This window comes from Suncus etruscus, chromosome 2 (assembly GCF_024139225.1).
Source record: "Suncus etruscus isolate mSunEtr1 chromosome 2, mSunEtr1.pri.cur, whole genome shotgun sequence".
NCBI lineage: Eukaryota > Metazoa > Chordata > Mammalia > Eulipotyphla > Soricidae > Suncus > Suncus etruscus.
The window spans coordinates 46,354,043-46,361,948 of NC_064849.1; the positions used below are offsets into that span (position 1 = coordinate 46,354,043).

At 36.5% G+C, this 7,906-nt stretch overlaps 1 pseudogene; it reads right to left on the reverse strand.

The window, feature by feature from the left end:
* Positions 1 to 4,942: 4,942 nt before the first annotated feature.
* On the reverse strand, positions 4,943 to 7,405 carry LOC126001189 (centrosomal protein of 89 kDa-like; annotated as a pseudogene).
* Between the last annotated feature and the right edge of the window lie 501 nt (positions 7,406 to 7,906).

The window sequence follows — 7,906 nt, forward strand, 5'->3', positions numbered from 1 at the left end:
TTTGGTTTGCATTGATAAGTCTTATTATATGAGAGCAGATCATAATTGTGAAGAACACAGTTTTAAGGAGTATCTTATTCTTAATACTTTAAATGGAGATTTCCTCAGTGTGTGTGTGTGTGTGTGTGTGTGTGTGTGTTGTAAGACATATATAGAAGTGGCTCTATATTATGCTGCCATATAGTAAGGGCCTAATAGTTTGGAACTTGGAGTCTGATCAGATATGCAGCTCATTCAGCATAGACAGGGAGCACAAGATCACACAAAGTTGTGTTGGAGGAGAAGCATGGCATTCTGGGGATCAAATTTAAGATTGTATATGTTCCTTTCCTTTGAATAATTTCAAATTAATGTTTTTGTATGAACTTCTTTGATTTAGTCTTGCCCTTTCAAGGATGCACTACAAAGCAACTTGATACTATATTATTGGATAATTTATATATGCAGATATTTATATAGATATGAATTTTATCGTGCATATTTTATTTATTATAAATAAGAATATATAATTTATACTTCATTATATTTATTAATTATATGTAACCAACAATATCTATACATGAATATATAAAATTAAATATAGACATAAACTGACATCTGGTTAATACTCTAAAGGAGTTCACCCCTTATATGAGGTTGCAAGTCTCTAAGTTATGAACCTGGGAGAGAAAATCTATGAAAAAATTATGTAGAAAAAAAGGAACTAGAAGAATGAGCGAGCAAGAATCAATCAAGAAATTACTCTCTATTTTATGGTTGAGGTATCATATGGGAAAGACTCAAATGCTGAGTTTATGAAATGAAATGAAATAGAAACTTAGAAGGGTAATGAGGTTGTACTTTTAATTATTAATAAAGTAGTCCCATGGGATTCTATTGGCAAAAGACATTACTTCATTAAATGTGTGCTCTATAATGACTACTCTGGTATTGGCATGGAAAATAGATGGGATAGGCTGTGATAGAATAAAAGAGAACTAATATGTTATGTTTTTAAGTCTAGATGTTTACTAGAACTAGGAAAATTAAATGCATCACAATGCTTAGAAATAACCCAACTACCATGCTGTATTTATTGTTACTTTAAGGTAACAATGTAACTTTGAGGTAACTATGTAAGTACAGTTTATCTACTAAAATATCCTAAATTCCAATAATCCTAAAATGTCTTCTGGTTCCATAGCCTAGAGCCTCAATGGCAAACCTATGGCACCCACGCCAGTGGTGGCTCGCGAAGGCCTTGCAGCTGGCAGGCGGGAAGTGAGTGTGCTGGCGTCTGCTGTATTTTTTATTCCACTAACTCATTGGATCCTATTCCCTTAGTCATTGGATCCTATTACAGCTTCCACTAATGGTCTTGGTAAAACATTATTTTTTAAATGTAGTCATATTACTTAATAATGCAAAATAAATTTAGAGGGACATCTGAATCATAGTAAAATCTAAGTGATATATGAAATTCTATTAATTCAAAAAATTTTCTTTTCTTCAGAGAAAAAACATACTTTATAACCATTATTATTTTAAAGTTTACATTTAAATTATGTAAGAAGAGAAATAAATTTTCTTTCAAGCTAACATATTTATACATAATAAAATACAAAAATAATGTTTTCAGGCTTTTGTAACTATTAGATATGGTTTGACATTAAAATACATCCTACACTCAATAACACTGAGCATAAAGCTATTAAATTTAACTGCCTTTGAACCATTTGCCAGAATAATATTAAAAACCTTTCACTACATATATATATCTGAGAAATTAAGTAGGGACTTTGCAAATTTGTGTGAAAATTTAAATTCTCACATTGAACTTAAATTGATGTCATGGTTATTCAAGAAATTGATGTAATGTTTGGAAGATACTCCTAACAAAAGTTAATTGGGCTACTACATAAAAGTAACATATATATATATATATTATAGTGTCACTTGGTATATATTTTGATTATTGTTTTGTGTTCAATAAAATATGATGTGCAAAATTTTACATAAAAATGTTTGAAGACTGTTAAGAAAATATTTACTGATTCACAGACATATTTCAAATACCTTTCAGATAAATGATGTTTTTAAGGTAATTTAAGAGGATAAAATATTTTCAGTAATGATGCATTGTGACTATTTATATTTGTATTTGGGGAAGAAAAGTTGATAAAGTTTATATTGGGTTGCATATGGTAATTTTTCTCTACAGATGGTTTCTTTAGTAAGAGAATCTCCAAGGTCATTTTAATAGCTAGCATTTTTACAACAAATATGTTGTTCTCAGTATGTGTCTTGAATCAAAAATGTTGGTCAAGATGACCTGATAAAGAATGGATATTTACTTGTTAAAATATTTTTTTAAATGACACAACATGGATGAGCTAAATATTCTTAGATAATTTCACTTTTTTGGTTCCTAAATAAAAAAAGCAATGAGAAATATTTTTTTTTTTTACCCATACTTTTAAGAATTACTAGGAACAGTGGGAAAAATATATATCTTAACAAAAGATAACAGGGTTTGAGAAAGAAGAAACAATTTCTGCAAATAGGTGTCTGATTTTTTTAGAGCAATTCTGCAATACCATCAAATCAACTCTTTTAACCAATCAATAACTGAGTCAGAATTTTATTCCAATCTATAATTCTCCTATAACTAGAAAAGAAAGTCATTCACGCACATAGTTCAGCTAAGTAAAGTAGAACACCAGAGTAATAGTCCAGCTGTATGTGGCTAAACCCAGTTAGATCTTTAGTACTCCATATGCTTCCCAAGACAGAAAGACAGGAATGCAGAGCCAGGAGTAAGCCCTGACCAAAGCTGGAGGTCACCCCCAAAACAAATAAGCAGATGAATTAAACCAAGTACTAAAAATTTTACTAACCTTTGGATGTACTTGCCAGTGTTCTTTCAACTTTTTGTTTCTATGTTTTTAAGGGGTTTTCTTTCCATGGGATAGAAAAAGTGTTGCCTTGTCTGGAGACTCAGAGTAATTTAATTTTTTAATTTTTATTTTTATTTTTGGTTTAGGGGGGCCACACCCAGTGACGCTCAGGGGTTACTCCTGGCTAAGCTCTCAGAAATTGCTCCTGGCTGGGCGGACCATTTGGGGATTGAATTGAACTACAGACAGTCCTAGGCTAGCTAGTGCTTGCAAGGCAGACACCTTACCTCTAGCTTCATCGCTCCGGAGCCAGTAATTACATTTTTAATAAGTATCTTGTATTAGATGATGCAAACTAATTTAAAGGAGAACATTTTTAAAAATCTATAAAGTAATTAAGTTAACAGAGATATATTATTCTAAACATCTATGGATTTACTATCTATATTTTATTTATTATTATTTTATTTTGAATAAATGAGAGAGTGAAGTTGATTTATTTCAGGCTGTGTTTAAGATTGCATTTGTGAGACTTAGTATTTTAAAGATATTATCTGAGTTTCTTATTGTTTGCTCTTGAAAAAATAACATCTTCAATGCTACTCCCAAGGGAATTACAGCTCCTTAATGAATATTCTATAATAAGTACAATTTAACAAACACTGTTGAGTTCCCACAATAAGGGAATTATCCATATCTTTTGAAATTCAGAGATCATGATTTTCATTTATTTGTAAAATATAGTTTATTTGCTTTCTATCATATATAACAAGATTGATACATTAGTATTTTACATTGAGTATTTTAAAATTTTTATAGCTTTATTATTATATAGTTTTCCTGTCTAGCATAATTTCTAGTGACAGGAGCTTAAAGTTATGACATATTTTAAAATATATATGTGTGTTATATATGGGTATATATATATATATATATATATATATATATATATGTATATTTATATGCCTTAGCCTCCAGCCTATGGCATAATGCTGATTACCAACTGGACTGCTGTAGTACAGGCCTACCCACTCCCTGAAAAAAGGGGGATGCGATCCTGGCAGATACTACTGAGAAAAGATCAGTTGTGCCTAGGTTACCAGTTGGTAGGATAGCAACATTGAACTTATTAGACATTAATGCATAATGAGAACTAACAATGCTGAGTAGGTAAAATAAAATGTGTGCATTTGCCCCTTCCATTAAAGCAAGAATTGCTAGAATTGCTAGAAAACACCCTACTTTCCCTAAGCTGCTTTTCTCAAGCTGGTAAAATCTACAACAAAATTTTTCTAAGGTGGTAGAATTTACAATAGTTCCTTGGTTTGGCATTAATAGACAATAAGCTTGTATTTTGTTGATTACTGGTTTACTGGTAAAAATGATATCCAAGAGGAAGGAATAAGTATTTTTTTATTTCTGTTTAGGGTAAATAAAACTGATGACAAATTATTTTAAAATAATATAATGTTTAGATATGTCTAATGAGTATGCTGACACTTAATGTTTAACCACATGGCTAAAAAGCATGTCATACTTGACCTACCCAAGTTCCTACTATTGATAACTTTTTCTTAAATATGAGGCAGAACTCCAAATAAATTTGGCTCAAGTTTGACGACTCTCGAGTGTGTCTGGTCTCTAGTACCCACTCTTCACCATCTCCTAGCTCCTGTCCTCCTACAGTGTAACCTTGAAACCCCTTTCAGTGCTGCCTCATTTGGCTGACTTGTGACATATGTTTTCTGGAGTGATACTCTTATGTTCTCAGTGGTTTCTCCTGACCCTGGCTCAAAAATCACATGTGGCAGGCTCAGAGGACCATATGAGATACCAGGGATAGAATCTGGGCCACCACACATAAAGCAAATGCTGTATCCTATTTGCATTCACTCTGGCCCAGCATGTCCGAATATTAAATAAAGAAATAATTGTATGCAAGACAAAATTAAATAAAAGTAAAATAAAAATTATAATTATAATAAACAATAAGACAGATTACAAAAATTGTAATTCCTCTTATTTACAGGGATTATTTCAAGTAACACTATAACAAATTTTTTGGGTTTTTTTTTTTTGGGGGGGGGGTTATCAGTTTATTTCTTGTTTGCCTGATAACTTGCCACATCCTGTTTTTTGTTTTGGAAGACCAGGATTTAGGCCAGGGGCTCTTGCCCAGGGGAGTCCACAGTCCCTAGTGGTAGGTCAGGTGGTGGCTTCATGTCACAGTAGCTGAAGTTGCAGCTGTCCAGCCTGTCTCCTGGAGAGATGTCATCAATACAGACCTCCTCCAGAGCTCTGCTGCTCTCTATGCCTTTCCTCTCCAGAGTGGCCTGCAGAAGTTTTCGGATTCTCTGGTTTTCCTTGGACGTGGTCTCCCAAACAACTTCAAGTTCACCTTCCATTTCTCTTTTCTGCTGCAGTGCTTCGTCCAGGATCTCCTGCTTGTCCTGCAGAATCCGATGGAGGTTCCTCATCTCCTGCTGGTACTGAGCCGTCTTGCTGATGAAGTCTTCCCGCTGCTCTGTCAGAAGGTGACAGATGTCATCCACCTTCAGGGATGTCCTCTTCTTGTACCCCTTGACTTTTTCCTCCAGCCTTCCCAAGCGAACATTGCTTTCTAAGACTTTGTTGAGAACTCCATGTTTCTCACTTTCTAAACATTTAGCCAAATACATAAGATGATCACGTTCCTCAGTTATGTTCTCTGCCAGGCCAACAAGATTTGCTAGATACTGGTGGGCAGACATTTCATTTTCCATGGCTTTTTTTACCTGCTTTTTGAGAACTTCAATTTTCTTTTCAGATCTCCTGTATCTCTTCTGTGTCCGCTCCACCTCTGCTGTCAGAGTTTTGTTCGTGGCTATCAGACTGTTCTTCTCCAGCAGCAGGCTCTTTGTCTGCAGCTGCAGGCTGGCCAACTTCTCCAACAACTCCTCCATCTCCACACTCTCTCGCTCTTCTTCCTTCTGCAAACGGCTTTCTAATTCATTTATGATCAAAGTATGAACACTAAGATCAATTTTGCCATCTAGTTGTGTCCTTAATTCCTGGTATTCACGACGTAATGTTTCCAACAGCTTCTTATTCTCACTTTTCTTGGCTCTGGGTTTTAGTCTCCAGAAGCATTAGTTGTTTGGTCAGTTTCCTAGACGTCAGCATCCTAGAGATGCTCCTCCTGTGTATCCTTGGCTTTTTTCCTCTGAATCTCCAACTGCTCTAGCAACAATTTGTTTTCCTCTGAGGTCGTTTTTGCCTGAGTCTTAAGCTGGTTCCATTTCTCGCTCCCAACAGGGCTACTCTTCTTTAACTCCCGGTGCAAAACTTCATTTTCTTTCACCACTTCTTGAACACTCAATTTGAACATCTTCATTTCCTCCTGGAGGGTGGCACTGAGCTCGCCCTTCTCTTTCATCCTGTCCTCATAAGCCAGCAACCATGGAGACAGGTACTTCATATCCAACAACCAGGGTGATGGAGGTCCTTCTGGCGGGAGACCTTTAATATTTAAAATCTCTTCCTTGGACAGATGCCTAAATTTTGTTTGGTATCTACTCAGTTCTACATTCAAACGATGGATGGTCATTTTCAACTCCTCATTTTCATCCACCAGCTCTTGTGCTTGTTTTCTTAGATTAACTAATTCAGGTGAAGCCATCACTTCCTGGGAAGAAGCTGACTGAGCCTCCCTCAGCTTCCGGTTTTCTTTCTCCACCCTCTTGAGTTTTGACTGAAGTTCTTTCATGGTTTGTTGTATTACATTAAGCTCAAGAACAAGGGTTTGATTTGTGTTGCTTAGATATATATTTTCTTCTTTTAACTCCTGGAACTTTGGTAATTTCCAGACATCTCTGATGTGCTCTACCCATTATATCTGGGGAGGGTGGAGGCTTCTCACATCATGGTGACTTTTCATCCTTCAGATTCCGAATATGTTTTTCATCTTTCTCCAGTGTGCACTGGGATGTAGGTGGGCAGCCTGAAGAGCCGACGTGCTAAGAGAGACTTTCTTCTTTTTCACTGTCCATCTCACATGACAATAGGACCTGGCTTCTGTGCCGCACCGCATAATCAGCATTGTCCAGCAACTTCTTGGCTGGGCGAGCACCCAAAGGCCCCGACTCCTCGTCGGAGCACAGGTTGGAGTCGGAGTCCTCTGCATAGCCCAGGGCCGAGAAGGTTGGCAAGGAAGATCTTCTTCCCATCTCGCTCTGCCAGTTGGCTTGAGGCCTCAGCTCTGCGGAAGTGGCATAAGGGTCGATGAAACTGTCCATGTCCATGTAGGTTGTGTCACTGTCAGACTGGGACCTCTGGCGAGGCAGAGGAATGGCGACAGTCCGGCCAGTCAGTGTTGTTGCGAGAATGGCTGCAGCGAGAGCAAACCTGGGCCTCTCTGGAGAGGGGTTGGGACTGCGTGGAGGTGGCGTGTGCGGTACAGCTGGCTTTGGAGCAATGCTAGCTGCAGGAAGAAGGCCATGGGCAATATGTTTAATCTGGCTCCGGCTGCTTTTCCGAAACCCCCGGAACATCTTTGCAACCGGAGTGTCCGGCCGGGCAAGAAGATTTTGCCTTTTGTTTTGTTTTTGAGCTACATCCGGTGATGCTCAGGGATTACTCATGACTATGCACTCAGAAATCGCTCCTGGCTTGCAGGACCATAATAGACAATGGGGATTGAACTGAGATCATTCCTGGATCAGCCATGTGCAAGACAAATGTCCTACTGCTGCACTATTACTCTGGCCCCATCACTATGAGAAACTAAAAAAAATTAATATAACTAAAATTTGTGGATATATTTTTGTGTCAACTTTTTCATCTGGAGGCAGATAACATTTGTATTTTAAAATTAGAATTTCAAGGAACATTGTGAAACCTGATTGTTTACCAATAGTAATCATATCTGTTGAATTCTCTGAAGAGTGAATTTGAATGCAGGGCAATTTACATGAAAATGCTACTGTGACAAATATATTAATAAAATTATTTTAGTTAAAATGTATTAATTATAAAGTTATAATTAAGACTAG